The sequence below is a fragment of the Macaca fascicularis genome, chromosome 1 (genome assembly GCF_037993035.2).
Source record: "Macaca fascicularis isolate 582-1 chromosome 1, T2T-MFA8v1.1".
Taxonomy (NCBI): Eukaryota; Metazoa; Chordata; class Mammalia; order Primates; family Cercopithecidae; genus Macaca; species Macaca fascicularis.
The window spans coordinates 212421793-212442882 of NC_088375.1; the positions used below are offsets into that span (position 1 = coordinate 212421793).

General features: G+C 47.1%; 1 long non-coding RNA gene across 1 annotated transcript; it reads left to right on the forward strand.

Moving 5' to 3' along the window:
* Window positions 1-1922: 1922 nt before the first annotated feature.
* On the forward strand, window positions 1923-19159 carry LOC123572786 (uncharacterized). The gene is made up of 4 exons (XR_006697309.2): window positions 1923-2152; window positions 16437-16550; window positions 18538-18614; window positions 18719-19159. It is a non-coding gene; the product is annotated as an uncharacterized lncRNA (long non-coding RNA).
* The last annotated feature ends 1931 nt before the right edge of the window (window positions 19160-21090 follow it).

Consider the following 21090-nt stretch of genomic DNA (forward strand, 5'->3'; position numbering starts at 1 on the left):
CAATCACCCAGGCTGAACCCCTGGCGGTTGGGAGCCCACTCCTGACTAAGGAGGCTTCATCAGGAGCTTGGAACTCTGTGGAGTGAGTGGAGGAGCAGGTGGTTTAAGTCGAAGGCAGTTTAAGTCTATGCTACCCACATCTCCTGTGTCTCTTTGTCCCACATACTATCAAAATGTCCCAGCAATCCCTTTCCTTCAGTCCATACCAAGAAAATGAGGTATCACAGGCTTTGGGAATCCATCTAAGGTTTGGAAAATTGGGTCGTCTCTTGAAGCTTCAAGAGTTCAGTTGAAATGGGTCTCATCCTGGAAGGCCACCAGGAGGAGGCAGCCTGGGAGGGAGACAGAATAGGAGTGAGCAGGGAGAGAGGAGAAACAGATTTCCCCCTATTAATCCTACAGACCCCTCACCAGGGTCAAGAGCCAGTGGGATGGGGCTGGCAGAGCCACTACTGTTCCTATTTGAGTGAGCAGGGGGAGAGGAGAAACAAAAGATTTCCCCTTTTAAGCCTACAGACCACTCACCAGGGTCAAGATTCACTGGCGTGGGGCAGGCCTTTATTTTCAGTTCCTGCCTGTCAGGCCTTCCAGGAGACCCAGGGTTTGAGGGACCCCAAGCTTGGCCCATCTTGAGGCAATCCTCCCTCTTCTGGACAGAGCAGCTTTAAGCTCTGCCCCCGTCCAGTGCATCCAGGTGCTAGACACTTCCAAATTCAAGAAGTCATTATTGAGCACCTATTATGTACTGCACAGGTTCAGATTTTTTGCTGTTTCTATTTCCTGGGGCCCTTGACTCCACCTACCCACGGCCAGTGGTTACTTCCCTTTTTGCTTCAAAATAGGCATACCAGTGACTCTGCTCTATTGAGGACCTGGTACCAGGCGCTAGGCTGAGCTTAATTTCTTGTCCCCCTTAATCTTTCCTACTCTGTGCAGCAGGTGCTGATCTTTTCATATGATGAAACTGAGGACCAGATAAGTAATTCGTTCAAAGTTACACGGCAAATCAGAGCTAGGATCCAACCCCAGGTCTGTCCAACCCCAGTGCTGATCTCCTTGTACCTTTCACAGAAGCACAGAGCTCAGGGCTCTTCCCACAACCTATTTCACAGATAAGGAAACTGAGGCCTAAAGAGGAAAGTGACTCACCCAATGTTATCTGATGAAATAGACATCTATCCAGGACCTTTACCTGGCAAAAATAGAAAATTAGTGATCATAATTAAGTTCCCCTTCTCTCCCATCCTTTTCTCTCTAAACAGTATTTTATTCCCCATTTGGGATCCTATGGGGTGGCTGGGTTCTGCAGTCCGGCCAGGCTCTTCCTCCCTGATTTCTTGGCAACCGCCTTTAGCTGTGCTTTTGTCCTAGCTGTGCACTCCACCTGGTTGCCTTCTTGGCTTTAAAGACTTGGATTTAGCCTCACTCCGGCCGCCATCAAGAGCTTAACTGACATTGCCTCGCCCCTCTCTGACCAACCTATTTGCCTATTATCTGTTCCCTGAAAGATAATCAGCTCCACATGGTCCATTGCTGGTTTCTCTGATGGATTGTTTCTGATTTGCATGTTATCTCTACAACTCCAGCCGACTGTGAGCTCCATGAGGGCAGTGCCTGGATGCAAAACTATACTGTACACTGCCAGGGCAGGAGGCCCCCAGGGAGCATCTGACCCAATCCCCTCCTCAGCAGAGGAGGAGGCGGTTTAAGCTTCATTTGTCTAATGACAACAGCTACTCGAATTTGCAATCACGCTTTAACAGTTTACAAAGCAGCGTTCACACCCATCAACTCGACTCATGCTAATTCAACCAGCCTATCCTGCGAGCCAGCCTGGCAGCCAGGGAACGCCATTTTTCAGAAGGGGAAATTGGGACCCAAAGAGGGGCCACTTGCCCAAAGACACGTGGAAGGTTTGGGGTTTTTTGTTTGTTTGTTTTTGGTGCAGCTGGAGTGAGGCTTCAGTGACCCATCTTGTCTATGTCTCTTTCCATCAGAGTTGATTGACAAACATTAGTTGGGCACCTCCTGAATACCAGGCACTGGGGAGGCAAGGACGCAGCTGTGGATCTGCCAGACAAGGCCCTGCTCTCTGGGAGCCTCCATTCTGCTGCAGAGAGACCCATATATGGACAAGCTCATAACGATAACGGTAAGTGCAAGAAAGATAATGATCAGGGTAATGGGGCAGCATTGACGGAGGGCAGGGGAATCAGGGAAGGCCTCTTAGGCAACATGACAGCTGAAAGCTGGACAGCGAGGAGTCCACCATGCCAACATGTGGGAAGAGAGCTCCAGGTGGAAGAAACTGCGGAGGCAAAGGCCCTGAGGTGGGAACACACTGGGTACCCTCTGGGAATAGGAGCTGAAGTACGGCAATCAACTGGGGCGTGGAGGAGGTTATGTCGGGAAGGGAAAATATGGATTGTAGCTTAAGTGCAATGGGGGGTCATGGAGGATTGTAAGTTGAGACTGGATAGATTGGAGGTGGAGGAAATATCATGAACTCGGCCGAGCAGGGCCTGGTGGACCCCATGTGTTAACCCATGCCACCATCCTCCTGGTCTATGGAGCTGGGCTGGCCTCTAGAGCTCCTAGATGGAGACACCAGGGGTTCTCTTGACTTGCTTCTCTTAACTTGACTCCCTTAACTCCACTCCCCAGCCCTCCCTTCACTTACTGTGTGACCTTGGGCAGGGCACTCATCGTCTCTGGGCCCCACTTGCCACAAATGCCAAATGAGGGCATTGGCCAAGGTGGTTTCTCTGAGGCCACTTTCAGCCCTCTCGTTGTCGTGGATTCAGTGGGGGCAACAGGACCTTGGTGAGGATCTCAGCCATACCAGAGGATGCCAACGAGCTCTATAGGCTCCCTTTGCTTTCCCTGAGACTCCTTCTTCCTGAAGGGAAAGGTAGTGGGGCTCCTGAAGGGGGGCAACGTGTTACACTGAGTGGCAGAGCCCAGAGAAAACATAGAATAGACATCCCCTCTCGGTGTAACCAAGTCTCTGACTCCCATCCCAGTGGCTTTGCTGACTGATGCGGGATTGATGGGGTCGCATGGCCATTTGTGGGTCAAACTATCCCTATAGCCAGTGCCAGGCCACAGGAAATTTCTTTTTTTTTAAAATATATATATATTTTACTATACTTTTAAGTTCTAGGGTACATGTGCACAACCTGCAGGTTTGTTACATATGTATACATGTGCCATGCTGGTGTACTGCACCTATTAACTCGTCATTTACGTTAGGTATATCTCCTAATGCTATCCCTCCCCACTCCCCCCACCCCACAACAGTCCCCGGTGTGGAATGTTCCCCACCCTGTGTCCAAGTGTTCTCATTGTTCAATTCCCACCTGTGAGTGAGAACATGCGGTGTTTGGTTTTCTGTCCTTGCAATAGTTTGCTCAGAATGATGGTTTCCAGCTGCATCCATGTCCCTACAAAGGACATGAACTCATCCTTTTTTTTTTTTTTTTTTTGAGACGGGGTCTCGCTCTGTCCCCAGGCTGGAGTGCAGTGGCTGGATCTCAGCTCACTGCAAGCTCCGCCTCCCGGGTTCACGCCATTCTCCTGCCTCAGCCTCCTGAGTAGCTGGGACTACAGGCGTCCGCCACCTCACCCGGCTAGTTTTTTGCATTTTTTAGGAGAGACGGGGTTTCACTAGCCAGGATGGTCTCGATCTCCTGACCTCGTGACCCGCCCGTCTCGGCCTCCCAAAGTGCTGGGATTACAGGCTTGAGCCACCGCACCCGGCCGAACTCATCCTTTTTTAAGGCTGCATAGTATTCCATGGTGTATATGTGCCACATTTTCTTAATCCACTCTATCATTGATGGATATTTGGGTTGGTTCCAAGTCTTTGCTATTGTGAATAGTGCTTCAGTAAACATACGTATGCATGTGTCTTTATAGCAGCATGATTTATAATCCTTTGGGTATATACCTAGTAATGGGATTGCTGGGTCAAATGGTATTTCTAGTTCTAGATCCTTGAGGAATCGTCACACTGTCTTCCACAATGGTTGAAGTAGTTTACAGTCCCACCAACAGTGTAAAAGTGTTCCTATTTCTCCACGTCCTCTCCAGCACCTGTTGTTTCCTGACTTTTTAATGATCACCATTCTAACTGGTGTGAGATGGTATCTCACTGTAGTTTTGATTTGCATTTCTCTGATGGCCAGTGATGATGAGCATTCTTTCATGTGTCTGTTGGCTGCATAAATGTATAGAGACATGGCTCAAGTTCTAGTTCTGCCACCAGTTGGCTGTGTGACCTCAGACAGGGCTCTTCCCCTTTCTGGGCCTGAGCTGAGAGCCCCAGATCTACCCTCATGAAGCTCATGAACCAGTACTGTCCAATAAATTTATGATTTAAGCCCCATATATAATTAAAACATTTCTAGTAGCCATATTAAAAAAAAGAAATAGGTGGAGTTAATTTTAATATATTTATTAACCCAATATATCCAAAATATTATCATTTCAGCACGTAATGAATAAACCATTTTACATGCTTTTTTCATATGAAGCCTTTACCATGTAGCATGCATTTTGTATTTCAGCATAGCTCAATTTGCACTAGCCACATTTCAAGTATTCAATAGACACGTGTGGCTGGTGGCTAGTGACTACCGTATTTGATAGCATAGATGCAGACACTGACAGCAATAGTTATCCTAAGGAACTCAAAGTGCTCTTTAATAGAGGTTGTCCAAGCCTTCTGTGGGCACAGAGGAGGGAGTCACTACTTCTGCTTAGAGAAGGGGAGAAGGCTTCCTGGAGGAGGTTACATTTAAAAGATAAAAAATTACCTTGATAGCTAATCCTCTTCCCACTTTCAAGAAAACTTTTCTTTCTACCTTATGATAAAAGAAATACACACTTAGTGTTAAAAATGAAGAAGATATAGAAGAGATAAGAAAGAAAACAAAACCCACCTCTAATCTCCCCAGCCTGAGAGCCACTACTACTATTTTGATCTGTTTCCATCCAGGTATTTTTTTTTTTAAGGCACAAGTATTTTGCATGTAACTAATCTTGCTCTTTGTACAGTGCTGTGTCCTGTTTTTTCCCACCTAGCACTGTGGAGTGAGCATTCCCTTGGGTTGTTAAAAAAAAACCCTCTGGAAACGTCATTGCTAACCACTGCGTACTATTCCAGGGAGGTGATGGGCCATGAAGCCAGAAACTCTCCTGCTTTCCCACTTCTCCTGGAGGTACCTGAGAACCTAGCTCCACTTTGGACGCCCCTCTGAGGCTGCAGGGAGAGTGGAGAGAAGCAACCAGGAGGGGAGAGTTCCCTGAAAGCCACGCTCTGCCTGACTCCTCACTGTCAGTCCTGAGTCTTTGTGACTTAGGGCTGGAGGAGGCTGGGCTGGGCTGCAGCGCCAATTAGCCAGTCTCTTGACTGCCACCTGGTGGCCCTGGAAGTGAATGCATCCTCTAGGAGAACCATCAGGGAGGTGGCCAGAGGCAGAAGGTGCTGGGATCCTGGGTTTCCACTTTTGACCCCTGGCCCCGCACCCCACTTCATGACCAGCCTTCTGTGGAAGGGGTCATCTGAGTTTTCATTCTGGAGAAGGGGTTCCCTCCTGCTGTCATTTTAAAGGGTCATAGCCTGGGGAGAGGACTGCCTGGGTGCAAATCCAGCACCACCTCTTACGAGCGCGGTGTCCTCAGGCCAGTCTACGTTTCTGTCTCAGTCTCCTGATCTGTAACATGGACTAATAATAGTGCCTATCCCCTAGAGCTGTGAGGCTGAAGTGAGATAATCCATGTGGACAAGCACGGGGCCTTGTCCACGGTACATGTTCAGTGTTTTAAATTATTTAATGTCAGAGGGAAATTAAATGCAAAGTACAAGGATGAATCTTATTAAATCTCATCCTCTTTCTCTGGTTCTCTGCTCTTAACCCTTAAACCCCTTTGATGGAGCCACTTTCCTGCTCACAAGTCTTGAATGCCCCTTATTCCCCCCTGCAATAAATATAAACTCCCTAGCCTGGCATTCAAGGACCCTCAAGGACGGGACCCAGCCACCTTCCCAGTCTTGTCTCACTGTTCACCTCCAGGTACCCTCTGCCCCAGCCAAACTGTTGTCCTCAGCTCTCCAGGAACTCCTCCACTATCTCACCTCCATGCTGTCCTCATGCTCAGCTTCACGCTAGACCATATTTCTCCCCATCCTGTCTTCTAGAATTCTGCTTATCCTCCAAAGACCTCATCACAGACCAGCTCCTCAGGAATCCTTCCACAGACCCACACCTCTTCTGGCAACTTCCCCAGCCTGCTGATGACACACACCTCAATTTCCTTCATCCTATATTCTTGCAAAGTAGCCTTGTGGAGCAGAAACAGTGTGGCCTTTGGAGTTAGGGGAGGGAATGTGTTGGAATCATGTGTGATCTTGAGCAGGGAGAATACTCAACCTCGTCTAAGCCTCAGTATTTTTCTTTCTTTTTTTATTTTAGAGATAGGTCTCGCTCTGTTGCACAGGCTGGAGTACAGAGGCGTGACCATAGCTCATTGCAGCCTCAAACTTCAGGGCTCAAACGATCCTCCCACCTCAGCCTTCCAAAATGCTGGAATTACAGGCATGAGCCACTGCACCCAGCCCTTAGATTTCTTTATTTGTCAAATGGACCAGATCCTTATAGGTTCATGATAAGCGTAGCATGGGACGACACACAGAAAACACCTGGCATTAGAGAATACCTGTGAAATGTCAGTTTCCTTTCCCTGCGAGTTCATGCCTCATCCATACAGGAAGCTGCCCTGGGGAAGTCTACATTCTGTTCACCCCTGAATCCAAGTCCAACAAAGGGCCTGACACATGCGCACTGACTCATTGCTTGAGAGAATGAATGGAAACTTCTCTCCCACCAGTAGAAAGAACTGTGTTGGTGTAGGAAACAAGTGGTAAAATGCTACCCAGTAGCTATGAGCCATGTAGCTCCCAGTCGCTCCATTACCATGTGGAGCCAAAGACTCACTTCCTCCTGGGAGCTGGGAGGGCCTGGCTTGTCCAGCTTGTAGGTGAGGCTCCTGGTGGGTGGGTGGGCGTCTAGCTTGTAGTGGGTAGCCTGTCTCCACAGTCTGTTCCCACCCATCGTCTGCTTTGATCCTTGCAACCACCTTGTGAGCCTGACAGCCCTGTCACCTTACAGTGGAGGAAACTGCAGTCAGGAGAGGAAGTGACTTAGCCAAGGTTGCCCAACAGACTCCTGAATGCTGGGCTGGGAGCCAGGTCTCCCGATTCCCCAGATTAAGGCCCTTTCGAAGTTTGTGGCTGTGATGTGGTTGCAAAGGCACTGGATTTAATGTCAGGAGAAACGAGTTGCAATCCCAACTCAGCCCTTTAATTTCTGCGTGGCTTTGGGTGGTTGTGTAACTTCTTGAACCTCGGTTTCCTTGTAGCCAGGGGCCCTGTTGGAAGCTAAAAGAAGACAGGAGATGGGGAACACCTCTGTCAACTGTGGAGTGCCGTATCCAGGTTAAAGGTTGTTACGGTTATATACTGAGCCTGATATGGGATACTTTGATCTTTGCGCCCCACAGGAGTACACAGAATTTTATGGCTATTCCCCTGGCCGACCGTTTCCCAATCTGCCTCTCTCCCGGAGTTTGATAATGCTGTTTTGATGGGTTCCTGGTAACAGAGGTGCAGCAGGGTGGGGGAGTGAGCTGGGTGTGGAGGCTCTGAAGGCCAGGACAGCTGTCCCCTATCCAGGTATAATCACAGAAAAGATCCAGACTAGGCTGGGCATTGGGGTTGGGGACACATACAGAAGGGTGAGGCACAGGTCCCATTTTTTAAGGACCCTGGACGTGAAAAAGAAAAGTCATAGAACTGGGTATGGGTGTAGCTAAGCTCTCCAGGAAAGTTTTGGCTGATTCACATTTCAACAGGACCAGGCAAAGAAGATGTTCTGGAAGTGTTTGCCAAATGGACTAGTGGATGGATGGATGGATGGTTGGTTGGCTGAATGGATGGAGAGCAGAGGACATGACGATAAGCAGGCAGGCTTCTAGGAGGTAGTGACATGTGAGCCATGATGATTCTCTGGATTGCAAGAAATTGACTAAGGAGTTTTTGAAAGGACACATATGGCAATCAAAAACCAGGAATGTCTACTTTGTGATCAGGACTTATTGGAACCCAGCAAAAGCCTTAGGGGGCCTGAACAGGACTTGTAGTTATTGAGAACCAAAGGCATCTGTAACCACTGAGATAATGATAATAACAATGACTGGCTGGGTGTGGTAGCTCACACCTGTAATCCCAACACTTTGGGAGGCCAAGGTGGGAGGATCACTTGAGCTCAGGAGTTCAAAACGAGTCTGGGCAACATAGCAAGATCCTGTCTCTACAAAAATAAAAATAAAAAAATTAGTGGGGCATGGTGGTGCACACCTGTAGTTCTAGCTACTTGGGAGGCTGAGGTGAGAGAATCCCTTGAGCCCAGGAGGTTGAGGCTGCAGTGAGTTATGTTTGCACCACTACACTCCAGCCTGGGCAACAGAGCAAGACCCTGTCTTGAAACAAAAACAAAAAACAAAACAAAACAAACAAACAAAAAGTTGGTGCCAGGGGCAGTGCTGAGCATTTTACAAACATCGTCTTATTCACTGTCCCAAATTCTCTTAGGATGCTTGACAAAGACTCTGTACCTTCCTTCTCTTGGCAGGTTGCTCCCTCTTAGTACCCACCTTGTCTGCCTGACTCTTTCTGTGCCATTCAGGAGAGACTGGGATCGGCCCAGTCAGCACGTCAGCCCAGTGTGGGTGGAGTACCACCTGGGCCCCTGGCCAGTCCAAAGCCCTATTGACTTTCGGTCTCCTAAGAGAGAGAACAGTCCTGCCCAGGGTCTCATGGTGGGTTGGAGCAGTGTCAGGAGTAGAACTCAATGTCCCAGGGCTTTTATATCTCTGCATTCAGATGGGAACAGGCATTTGGGGTCCAGGAGAGGAGCTGAGATAAAAGAAGGAGAAGGAGCTTTGAGGGTAGTGAGCCTAAACTTCTTAGCCTTCACAGGTGTTCCTTGGATAGACTCTGTTCCCAGGAAATAGGCCTCAAGATGTTGAGGTGAACTGTGCCTATAGCCAGTTTTCAACCCATGTCCTTGATATTGATGATGACAGAATGCTATCATCTATTTTTTTTTTTAAAGGAGTTTTAGTCTTGTCATCCAGGCTGTAGTGCAGTGGCACGATCTTGGCTCACTGCGACCTCTGCCTCCCGGGTTTAAGCAATTCTCCTGCCTCAGCCTCCCAAGTAGCTGAGATTACAGGTGCCTGCCACCATGCCCAGCTAACTTTGGTATTTTTAGTAGAGACAGGGTTTGACCATGTTGGCCAGGCTGGTCTTGAACTCCTGACCCCAGATGATCCACCCACCTCGTCCTCCCAAAGTGCTGGGATTACAGGCGTGAGCCACTGTGTATGGCCAGAACCCTAGAATCTTTCGATTTGGAAGAGCCAATCTGGAATCAGCTTCTCCATCCCTCTCATTTTATGAATGAAGAAACTGGTTCTCATAGAAGGAAAGTAACTAACTCAAGGTCACACAGCAAGTTAGTAGGCAACGGTGGTGAGATGTTCTCCAGCTCATGGAGTGGAATTGGCAGTTGGCTTAAGATTTCCAACTGGAAGTCTGGGACAAGGAGCCCAAGCAGAGTCCAAGGAGATAAGGTGGGTGGTTTCCGTTTTTCTAGGACCATCTCAACGGCTGGGGCCAAGCTCAGCACTGCAACTGTCTGAGATGGAATTGGAATGCAGCCAGCTTGTCAATTCCATCTATTAACTAATAGTCTATTATTTTCCTCTAGGATTAATATTTAAATGCAAATGGCCTGTTTTATCACACATTTGAGCATTCAGCACCCATCGGTCCATGGCCTCTGAGCAGGGGCAGGCCTTCTTCCATTGGCTTCAGGGGCCCAGGCAGCCCCTGGGGAACACAGGAACGGGGGGGCATATGGGTAGAGGGTCAAACCTTTTGTTCCTGAATTCCGATTCTGCACCATGCCCATGACACATTTGGGAGGGATGAAGCAGTGGGGGGTGGCATGAAGGGACAATGGTTGAAAAACGGGAGCCAGTTCTTGTCCACGACATTTTCCTCCACTTAATTAATATCACAAAGGGAAGCTGGGTCTGCATTGGATTGTGGGGATTATGCAAATGAGGCTGTGGACGGTGGCGGGGGGCCGGGAGGGGGGCGGAGGGGAGCGGGGAGATTTCTGAGCTCCTGGCTGTTCTAGTCGTTTTAAAAACCTGTCCTTTTCCAGAAAACCTCGACCAAGGCCACAGCTGGGACTGTGTCCTTTCTTGAGTCTAGGGCCAGGGTGTGGCAGTTGGAAGAATCCTGACTTAACAGGGTGCAGCCTGGGACTAGAACTTCTTATTTATTAATTTATTATTTTATTTTAAGGTCTGGGATACATGTGCTGAACATACAGGTTTGCTTCATAGGTATACATGGGCTGTGGTGGTTTCCTGCACCTATCAAAACGTCATCTAGGTTTTAAGCTCCTCATGCATTATGTATTTGTCCTAATGCTCTCCCTCCCCTTTCCCCGCACCCCCCGACAGGCCCTGGTGTGTGATGTTCCCCTCCCTGTGTCCATGTGTTCTCATTGTTCAGCTCCCATTTATGAGCGAGAAGATGTGGTGTTTGGTTTTCTCTTCCTGTGTTAGTTTGCTGAGAATGATGGTTTCCAGCTTCATCCACATCCTTGCAAAGGACATGAACTCATTCTTTTTTATGGCTGCATAGTATTCCATGGTGTATATGTGCCACATTTTCTTTATCCAGTCTATCATTGATGGGCATTTGGGTTGGTTCCAAGTCTTTGCTATTGTAAATAGTGCTGCAGTAAACATACGTGTGCATGTGTCCTTATAGTAGAATGATTTATAATCCTTTGGGTATATACCCAGTAATGGGATTGCTAGGTCAAATGATATTTCTGGTTTTATGTCCTTGAGGAATTGCCACACTGTCTTCCACAATGGTTGAACTAATCTACACTCCCACCAACAGTGTAAAAGCGTTCCTATTTCTCCACATCCTCCCCAGCATCTGTTGTGTGCCTGGGACTAGAACTTCTAGAGGGAGTCTAGGGGTAGGTTTTACCAACAGAGGGGAGATTAGACTGGTCACCCTGAAGAGAATCCAGCACGGGAGGCAGAGCTCAATTCTTCTCCAAGAAGACAGTGAGGCATAGGAGAAAGGGCGAGGGTTTTGGAGTCAGAACTGGGTTCAAATCCCTGCTCTGCCACTTGGTGGCTGTGTGACCTTGGGTGAGTCATTTTACCCCTCTGAGCCTCAATCTCCTCATCTGTGGCTTGGGGGACAATGATTGTACCCTCATAGTGTTGATGAGAGGATTGAATGACGTAAAGTCTGTTAAGGGCCTGGGACTCAGCTCAGTCATACCAATGCTTGCCTCTTCATCCACTTGCTCCATATGGAATAAATACAACAATAATTCATGTAATGTAATAATATTTTTTGTATGCACAATATAGCAGCAAATTATATATATACACACACGATAACAGCAAAAAGTAATATGACAGCGAATTCTTAGAGAGGACCTACAGCAGCAGCTGGGAACTGTTCCGAGCCTTTTATTAGCTCACTGAGGGCTTACAACAACCCCACGATAGAGGCAAATACGAATGCACCCATTTCATGCCTGAGTGTGTGTGTACAGGAGGGGTGTGTCTGTTGTCCTCCCACCTCTGAGCAGATCCTGGCTGGTCAGGGGCCCTCATCTCCCCAGCGGTATAGACACTATAGAAGGGCCCTGATGTTTATCAGGTTTGACCTGCCTATTTTACAGTTGGGATACTGAGGCCTAGAGAGGGAAAGTAACCCAGTCACCATAGCAGATGGAGTTAGCAGCAGGTCTCCTGTCTCCCAGCCCAGAACTTGGTTCTCTTCCCACTCCCACCCACCCTGGGGCGATTGATTGCTGAACCACCAACTGCCTCATGGGCTGAAAATGTTTGCTAAGCCTGAGTTGGCCTAGCCTGAGCTAGGCCCTGGGGGTGGGCGGCACCAAAGCTGAACAACTTTGCACCCGTCTGACCTCAGACGGAAGCCAAAGAGCGGAGCTCTTGATGAGGTGCTGCGGAAGGGGAGTGGGGAAAGGGTATGGACAAGAAGGGGCAGAGATGATGAAGAGACCCTGGTCCCTGCCCTTTGAGAACTCACAGTCTGGTGGGTAGTCAGACCTCTAATTGGTAGCATAAGTAGACCACCACAAGTAGCATTTATCAAGAGTGGTCTTGTGGCCGGGCACGGTGGTTCACACCTGAAATCCCAACACTTTGGGAGGCTGAGGCAGATGGATCACTTGAACCCAGGAGTTTGAGACCAGCCTGGGCAACACAGTGGGACCCCGTCTCTTTAAAAAAAAAAAAAGAGAGAGAGAGAGAGAGAAAGAAACAAGAATTAGGCTAGGTGCAGTGATTCACTCCTATAATCCCAGCACTTTGGGAGGCTGAGGTGGGCGGATCACTTGAGGTCAGGAGTTCAAGGCCAGCCTGGTCAACATGGTGAAACCCTGTCTCTACTAAAAATACAAAAATTAGCTTGGAGCGGTGATGCATGCCTGTAATTCCAGCTACCCAGGAGGCGGAGGCAGGAGAATCACTTGAGCCCGGGAGGCGAGGTTGCAGTGAGCTGAGATCATACCACTGCACTCCAGCCTGGGTGACAGAATGAGACTCCGTCTCAAAAGTAAAAAAATAGGCCAGGCGCGGTGGTGGAGGCCAAGGCGGGTGGGTCACCTGAGGTCAGGAGTTTGAGACCAGACTGACCAACATGGTGAAATTCTGTCTCTACTAAAAATACAACATTAGCCGGGCGTGGTGGCGCATGCTTGTAATTCCAGCTACTCAGGAGGATGAGGCAGGAGAATCGCTTGAACCCGGGAGGCAGAGGCTGCAGTGATCTGAGATCGTGCCATTGTACTCCAGCCTGGGCAACAAGAGCAAAATTCCGTCTCAAAAAAATAGATAAATAAAGACTAAACTAAACTAAAATAAAACAAAACACAAGAAGTAGCCAGGAGTGGTGGTGTACCTCTGTACTCCCAGCTACTCAGGAGGCTGAAGTAGGAGGATCACTTGAGCCCAGGAAGCCGAGGCTGCAGTGAGCTGTGATGGAGGCACTGCACAACAGCCTGGACAACAGAGCAAGATCCTGTCTCAAAAGAAGGGTGACCTTGTAGCATACATTGTGCAACAGGCTTTATACTCATACTCTTCATTGATCTTCATAATCATCACTGGCTGGTGATATTATAATAATGTATCAGTTAGTTAGTGATATAATAAATAATAATATAATATCACATATAGAATTTAACAGTATCACATATATAATAATGTCGCATGTAGAATATCACTGCCCTTTTACAGATAAGGACATTGAGACTGAGAGAGACTAAATAACTTGTCCAGGATCACACAGCACTGCAGCACATGAGGGAGGCAGAATTCACACCCAGTTCTGCAGGTACCTACCTGGGCCTGTGCTCAGGGACCTGAGCACTCCTCTGTCTAACAGAGTGGCCACTGGCCACATGTGGCTATCAAGCACCTGAAATGTGGCTAGTCTAAATTGAGATATGCAGTAAATGTAAAATATACATGGGATTTCAAAGGCTAAGGAAAAAAAAAGAATGTAAAATATCTCATTAAGAGAGTTTTGTTTTTGTTTTTGTTTTCAGAAACTAGAGATGGGGATCTTGTAGGTTGCCCAGGCTGGTCTCAGATTCCTGGCCTCAAACAGTCCTCCTGCCTCAGCCTCCCAAAGTGCTGGGATTACAAGCATGAGCCACTATGCCTGGCTGAAGTGTTTTTTTCTTAATATTGGTGAAATGTTGAAATAATATTTGGAAGATACTGGATTACATAAAATGTATTAAAATTAATTTCACCTGTTTCGTTTTACTTTTTTTTTTTTGAGACAGAGTCTTGCTGTGTTACCCAGGCTGGAGTGCAGTGGCACCATCTCGGCTCAATAAAACCTCCGCCTCCCAGGTCCAAGTGACTCTCCTGCCTCAGCCTCCCGAGTAGCTGGTAGTACAGGCGCCCGCCACCACACCCGGCTAATTTTTGTATTTTTCGTAGAGACGGGGTTTCACCATGTTGGCCAGGCTGGTTTTGAAATCTTGACCTCAGTCAATCCACCCGCCTTGGCCTCCCAAAGTGCTGGGATTACAGGTGTGAGCCACCGCGTCTGGCCTCGTTTTACTTTTATTAACATCGCTAAATTTCCTAATTTGAAATTCCACATGCGGCTGCCTTATATTTTGGTTGCACAGTGTGGCTCTGGACCAGCGCTGTCTGAGAACTTTCTGTGATGATGAAACTGTTCCATTCTGCAGGGTCCAGCAGGGTAGTCAGTGAGTCACATGTGGCTATTAAGAACTTGAAATATGACTAGGGCGACTGAGCAAGTGCAGTTTTAATTCTAATTCACCGTAATTAATTTAAATTGGAGTTGAAGTGACCAAACATGCCTCGTGGCTACTGTATCATACAGCACAGCTCCAGAGGGGCGGGCTTTTCTGCCTTGTGAAGACAAACAAGTGCCACAGTGTGTTCTGGGTGTCCCGATAGATGTGTTTGTACAGGGTGTGGGGGACACAAAGAGGAGGTCTGTGAACAGGACTCAGAGAGGTTAAGGATTACTCAAGGGCACACAGCTGGGAGGTGGCAGAGTCAGGGGTTGGCCCCAGGTGAGCCTCCCTCCAAGCCCTGGGCTTGTTCTCAAGGTTTGCTGCCTCCTCTGTGGGGTGGGAGGGCGTCTCCAAAGAACCCCTCCAAGTCTACCACTGGCCTGTACCACTCCACCCCAGAGCACCCCGCCTCCTGGGCACCCTGCTGGAACCCCTTTCCAGGCTGAGGTGACCTGCCGACTTGCCTCAGTCTGTGCTCAGATACTGCCACCCTCCCCGCCCTCATCCCTCAGCACTTCATGCCTGAATGGGCCTCTCTGCACTGGCTACACCCTGTCTCAACCCACCCCTCCTACGTGCTCTCCAGGCCCCTCGCATCCTGTCCCATCCTCTGCTCTGGGAAGAGTGACGGCTCCTGCCTGTGGTCTGCTACTTTTCCATGGCTTCCGGGCTTCCCAGGTACTTTATTATTAATAATATTTTTATTTTTCTGAGATGAAGTCTTACTCTGTTGCCCAGGCTGGAGTGTGGTGGCACGATCTTGGCTCACTGCAACCTCCACCTCCCAGGTTCAAGAATTCTCCTGCCTCAGCCTCCCAAGTAGCTGGGATTACAGGAATGCACTACCATGCTCGGCTAAATTTTGTATTTTTAGGAGAGACAGGGTCTCGTCATGTTGATTAGGCTGGTCTCGAACTTCTGACCACGTGATCCACCCACCTCAGCCTCCCAGTATACTAGGATTACAGGCGTGAGCCACCACGCCTGGCCCCACGTACTTTAAAATGCAGAACTTGAACTCCCATCTCGTGTGGAAGCAATATCAGGAGCAGCCTGGCTCACTGCTCCCCTACTAGGCTGAGGATGGCCAGGGCTCCAACCCCAGAGCTGCCAACAACTGTTTGTGTGACTATGGGCAAGTCACTTCTCTCCAACTCTCAGTTTCCTCATCTGTAAAATGGACATAATGATAGCGTAGGGCTCTGATGAACATTAAATGCAGCTAAGGATGTAATGTACCCTGTTAACTGTCAAATGAAATGCAAGCATGGGAAATCATTATGGTACTTACTGTGGGCCAGACACCCTCCTTGGTGTTACCCTCATGCTAACCTCATACTGTAGTGACTTTGAATTGTGTCCCCAAATTCTTAAATCCTCCTCCTTTCGGAAGGTGGAGTCTAATTCCCTCCCCTTGAGGGTGGCCTGGACTTCGTGGTTTGCTTGTAACTAATGGAACAAAGTAGAAGGGATGATGGCGTGTGACTTTGGAGACTAAGTCATAAAAAGGCACCGTGGCTTGCTCCTCTTGCTGTCTCGTGTTGGGGGATGTTAGCTGCCACATCTTGTGGACCCTTGGACACATATTGGGAGGCCCAGGTGGTGAGAAACAAGGCCTCCTGCAAGTGTCTAGCAAGAAACTGAGGCCTCTTGCCAAGAGCCCTGGGAGTGAGCCACCGGCTACGCGGGCCCTTCAGCCTCAGGCAGAACTTCAGATGACCACAGGCCCTGCTGACATTCTGACTGTAACCTCATGAAAGACCTTCACCCAGGGCCAAAGCCACTCCTGAATTCCTGACCCACAGAAACTGTGGTTTACTAAATGTTTGTTGTTTTTAAACCACTACATTTTGGGGAGAATTTGTTATACAGTAATAGTAAAAACACATGCATGATCTCATTGAATTCTCATAATCTGATGTAGATACTGTTGTTACCCCCATTTTACAGAGGGAAAAACCAAGGCTCAAAGAGAAGACACTTGCCTAAGTCCACTCAGTAAAGATGTGATGGACTCAAGACCTCAGTCCAGGCCCATCTGAATGAAAACCTGATGATATGTATGTAAGTGCTCTGACATATCACCTCCTAGCGGGATTCTTTTTTTTTTTTTCCTGTTTTTTTTGTTTTTGAGACAGAGTCTCTCTCTGTCACCCAGGACCCAGGCTGGAGGGCAGTGCCATGATTTTGGCTCACTGCAACCTCTGCGTCCCAAGTTCATGTGATTCTCGTGCCTCAGCCTCCTGAGTAGCTGGAACTACAGGTGTGCACCACCATGCCCGGCTAATTTTTTTGTATTTTTAGTAGAGACAGGGTTTGGTCATGTTGGCCAGACTCAGCCCATCAACAGATACTGTTGAAATAATATATGGAAGATACTGGATTAAGTAAAATATGTTATTAAAATTAATTCCACCTGTTTTGTTTTACTTTTATGAACATCGCTAAATTTTCTAATTTAAAATTCCACATGTGGCTGCCTTCTATTTTGGTTGCATAGTGCGGCTCTGGACCAGCAATGTCTGATAGAGCTTTCCACGATGATGAAACTGTCCCATTCTGCACAGTCCAGTAGGATAGCCACTAAGTCACATGTCTTGAACTCCTGGCCTCAACTGATCTGCTCGCCTTTGCCTCCCAAAGTGCTAGGATTATAGGCATGAGCCTCCTAGAGGGGTCCTGATGGCTGAATCTAGATTTGTCTGGGCTCCACTATGAGCTGGTGCCCTCCCAAGAACAGGGGCTGTAAACCACACATCTTGACCCAATTCCCAATGCCTAGCAACTAGTAGGGGCTCATTAAATGCAGGTTTGAATGAGAGATGTTTGAATCCTGTGTGGTCCTGGGCTGGTTCCCGGGCCAAGTCCATCCAAACATTTGTGGGGTTTAGGACAAGATACAAATGGAGTTTGTATCTAATATTTAAAAGTTATAAATCAGGCCGGGTGCAGTGGCTCATGCCTGTAATCTCAGCACCTTGGGAAGCTGAGGCAGGTAGATCACTTGAGGCCAGGAGTTAAACATATGTAACTTATATGTGTGTGTATGTACATATATATGTGTGTGTGTGTATATATACACACATATATACATATATACACATATATACACATATATATACACACACACACACATACATATAGCTGGGCATGGTGGCACATACTCGTAGTCCCAGCAATTTAGGAGGCTGAAGTGGGAGGATCACCTGAGCTCAGGAAGTCAAGGCTGCAGTGAGCCCTGATCATGTCACTGCATTCCAGCCTGGGTGAAGAGACTAAGACCTTGTCTCAAAAAATGAAATAAAATAAAAGTTATAAATCAAATTTAATAAACAGTTAAATAAAATATGGCAACTATACCTTTATTATAACAAAATAGAAAATATGCGTAAAGCTGCAGTTTTTATATGGCTAAAAGTCAGCAAGGTATCAAAGGTGACTGAATATAATATTGCATATGTCTGGGTAGTCTCTTGATAGGCTGATCATATTTGAATAAGCAATAAAACAAAAACCTACATGATTCATAAATTATTATTTGTTCCATCAGTTTTGTCTTTCTTGCCTTTCTTTCAACAAAATAGTAATTGTGTGGTCATAATCAAGATTCTCATGTAATTTCTGTTCTGTTGATGGCAATGTGAAATTAGACAACCTTTCGCAAGTCATTGTATTTCTTAGCTAGTTTTTAATTAATTTCAAGTTGGAAACACTTGCTCTGTTGAGGATGTAGCAACAAATTGTCAATAAAATTCTTAAAGCAATATTTAGATTAGGAAATGAGCCATGAATTTTATGTAGTAAGCTCAAACATTATAATGGGGTTGCATATGATAAATTATGATTATTATGGAAAATGTTACAAGCTGTAAGTTCTTCGTGTAAATCATATCATATATATCATGATTTTTTACTGTCTCTCAAGGCAATATCGAGATCTAACAGCCATGTAAGTAATTGACGTCACATTTTAAGCATGTTACAGCTGGACCTACGTATACACAAATTTAAGAGTAATATCAAAGATTTAATATTGCAAAGTGTTCTTCAGCTTCCCTGTGCAGGTCTTGCAGATGCCATGCTCTTTTTTGAGCACCTCCAGAACCAGGACCTGGAACATAACAAGAAGTAAGGAAAATAGATGTTTGGTTCTAGTGGGAATTTACTGCATTTGTGCTCTCTTAGAGGAAGGATTTAGCAAGTTAATTAATTTGTCTTTTTTCTTACCTAAGAGCGAAAGCTTTTCTTACACTGCTCAGAGCCTCCCTGTGCCCCAAAGCAGCGTCCATCTGCACTGTCAGCAGCCGCACAACACACAGCCTTTGTGGCATTTGGATGCAGTCATCCTTTGTGTCAAGGACATAGAGCAAGAAAAGAGAAGTGAATCCCTTCTGCCTCCTGGGGCCTGAGCAGTGTCAGTCACGAAAGTGGATGTTGAGAGTTACATGGGGTGTGCTGGGCCAAGTGACCAAGACTCCATGTATCCTTTAATAAATTGTGTGTGTTTGTGATCTGGGGGTCCCTGTGCTACTCATGTGTGGTCTAGGCCTGAGGACTGTGGCTGGTGCATGAACTACTCAGAAACCAAGAATAAGTATTTTAAAACACTCGTAGCATTATTGCTACATCCAAGCTCATGTTCACTTTTCTAGTAGTTCATTTTTAAGTAATTATTTTATAAAATGTTCAAAGACAGTCAGAACATGTTTCTCTCATTTCCTGAAATTTTATTACCATTGCTTTAGGATGTATTGACTGTCGTTTCAAAATAGCACACATTGTATATTGGCATCTCTATCGTTGCAAGTTATAAAGCTATTTTTTTTTCGTTGTGGTGAAAAAAAACACATCACATAAAATTTACCATCTTAGCACTGTTTAAGTGTACAGTTCCGTGGTGCTAAGTCTATTCACGATATTGTGAAATAGATCTCTAAGACTTTGTCATCTTTACAAAAAGATGAAAACTCAGTACCCTTTAAACAACTCCCCTCTCCCCCTCCTCCCCGCCCCTGGTAACCATCATTCTACTATCTGTTTCTATAAATTGGACTGACTTCAGATACCTCATTATGGATTCTTTTTTTTTTTTTTGAGATGGAGTTTCACTCTTGTTGCCCAGGCTAGAGTGCAGTGGTGCAATCTCAGCTCACTGCAACCCCTGCCTCCCGGGTTCAAGCGATTCTCCTGCCTCAGCCTCCCGAGTAGCTGGCATTACAGGCATGCGCCACCACACCCAGCTAATTTTGTATTTTTAGTAGAGATGGGGTTTCTCTATGTTGATCAGGCTGGTCTCGAGCTCCCGACTTCAGGTGATCCGCCCACATCAGCCTCCCAAAGTGTTGGGATTACAGGCGTGAGCCACCGTGCCGAGCAGATTCATTTTTATTGTCTCTTATTAAAGTATCAGTCTGAGACAGATTAGAGGTTTAAAAACCAAAATGGTCCTTTGCCTTAGGTAGTTTGAGAAGCACTGCTCCCAAAATGCAGGGCCTAGGACAGGACCCCTCTTGCCCAGGTCTAAAGGCATTTCTGCTTTACTTCCCTGAGCCTCAGTTTTCCCCAGTGTAAAAAGGGGTGACCAAATGGTGGCCCTCTGAAGGCCTCACAGCCATGTCACCCGGGGATGCTCTGGTCACTGAATTCACCGAGTTAGGACTGTCTGGCTGGGCAGCCACCCTCTGTCCCCTCCCGGTGGGCCCTGCTCCAAGTCCCATTTCACGCGCCGAGGACTCCATTGTCTCCACTGACACCTGGTTTCCTGCCTCTGCAGTCACAGCGGGGCCTTCTCATGGATGACACACGCAGGCTGCTTCCACTGCTTACGTCCTGGCCAAAGGTTTATGGCATTACCCACTAGGTTCACATTCCTCTCTGCTTGACCGTCACTCCTGTTTTCCATGAGTCACACGGGGCTGAAAGAGATGAGTTGATGTTGACGAGGATGCAACCAAGCGAGGGTCCCACATTCCAGAATTTCAGAGCTGAGGGCTTGATTCTATTTTTTCTCTTATTTCACAGTGATGCACATTTACTGCCAAACAACTCCAAAAGATCTCTCTGTCTCCTACAATCCAAGCATCTAATGATAACTACCTTTATTTATTTATTTGCGGTTTGTTTTTTGAGACAGAGTCTCATTCTGTTGCCCAGGCTGGAGTGCAGTGGTTCTATCTCAGCTGACTGCCACCTCCGCCTCCTGGGTTCAAGTGATTCTCTACTCAGCCTCCTGAGTAGCTCAGACTGCAGGTGCCTGCTGCCATGCCCAGCTGATTTTTGTGTTTTTAGTAGAGACTGGGTTTTACCACGTTGTCCAGCTGGTCTCCAACTCCTGACCTCAAGCAACCTGCTGGCCTTGGCCTCCCAAAGTGCTGGGATTACAGGCGTGAGCCATAACTACCTTTAATATTTTAGTAAATACTGGTTGAGCATCCCAGATCTCAAAGCTGAAAATCCAAAATCCAAAATACTTCTGGTCCTAAGTATTTCAGACAAGGGATGTTCAACCTGTATCTTGCTTGTTTTCTTCCATACACTTTTAAGACAACGTTAACAAGAATGTGTTGCTTCTACTGTTTCTAACCTGCTTTTTCCATCCAACCAT